Consider the following 1,073-nt stretch of genomic DNA (forward strand, 5'->3'; position numbering starts at 1 on the left):
GAATTGTAAGGAAATTAGCGTACGAGGTAAGAAACCCCTCACCTGGAGTATAAGTAGCTTCATTTGGTTTTCTATGCATTAGTTTAGTTATATGCAGATTTGTCGGACACATAGGGTGTATTTAACCCTCCTCGCAGGTTTAGGGATTTAGTGAGTACCTTTGGATGGGCCGGACACGTCTTTCCCCCTTCAGTTGGAGGTTTTAGATGTTGTCGGGTGCCTAGAGGTAGTCTCCCTAATAGAGGGGAGAGTTTAAGCACACTAGATGTTCGATTAAATGATTAGCTCAGTAAAATGTAACTTAGGTATTTTTAATAGCTCAGTAAATGCAATAGAAGCATTTAAAATAGCTTAGTTAGCCTTACTACAGCTTACATGGGACTACGGTCCAATGGGTGGGCTCCCACAGTCGCCTCTAGGTTTAGATAACCTAGCTCTAGGTTCAGATAACCTAGAAATAGCAAAATAAGCAATTAGTAGTTATGTTCAGTATTTTATTTTCAGTGGCACTGTACAGGATTAGATATCCACTGGGCTGGGCTCCCATAGTCGGTCCCTAGGTTTAGATAACCTAGTAAACCTTACTAAATTCGGGATTTGCAACCCCGGGTCTAGTTAAGGATGCGCACATAGCATGTACAGTTGCCGGGCCCACTAGCAGTATGATTATGTACTTTAATCTATTACATTATTAGTTTTTCAAAACTCACAAAGAATAGTTATGTTAGTTGAGTTTGAATTCAGCTCCAGCCTAGCTCAGTTTATGTTCAGATCAGTTTAGTTTTCTGTTGATACAAATGATAGTTTATCATTAGCTTTATTGCCATGATCAGTTTACTTCTATGTGTTGTATGCCATGCCATGCTTAGCATATTCAGTATGTATTTTCAAATAGCATGTTTTAAAAATATATTGCATCGTATGCATGTTTTAGTGAGGTAGTTGGTTTCTTACTAAGCTTTAAGCTTGCAGATTCTACTTTCCTTATACTGCAGATAAAGGTAAAGGGAAAATGGACTAGCAGAGGAAGCTGGAGTTCAATGCAAAGATGGTGTGTGTGGCAGGAACTGGAA

This window comes from Zingiber officinale, chromosome 9B (genome assembly GCF_018446385.1).
Source record: "Zingiber officinale cultivar Zhangliang chromosome 9B, Zo_v1.1, whole genome shotgun sequence".
NCBI lineage: Eukaryota > Viridiplantae > Streptophyta > Magnoliopsida > Zingiberales > Zingiberaceae > Zingiber > Zingiber officinale.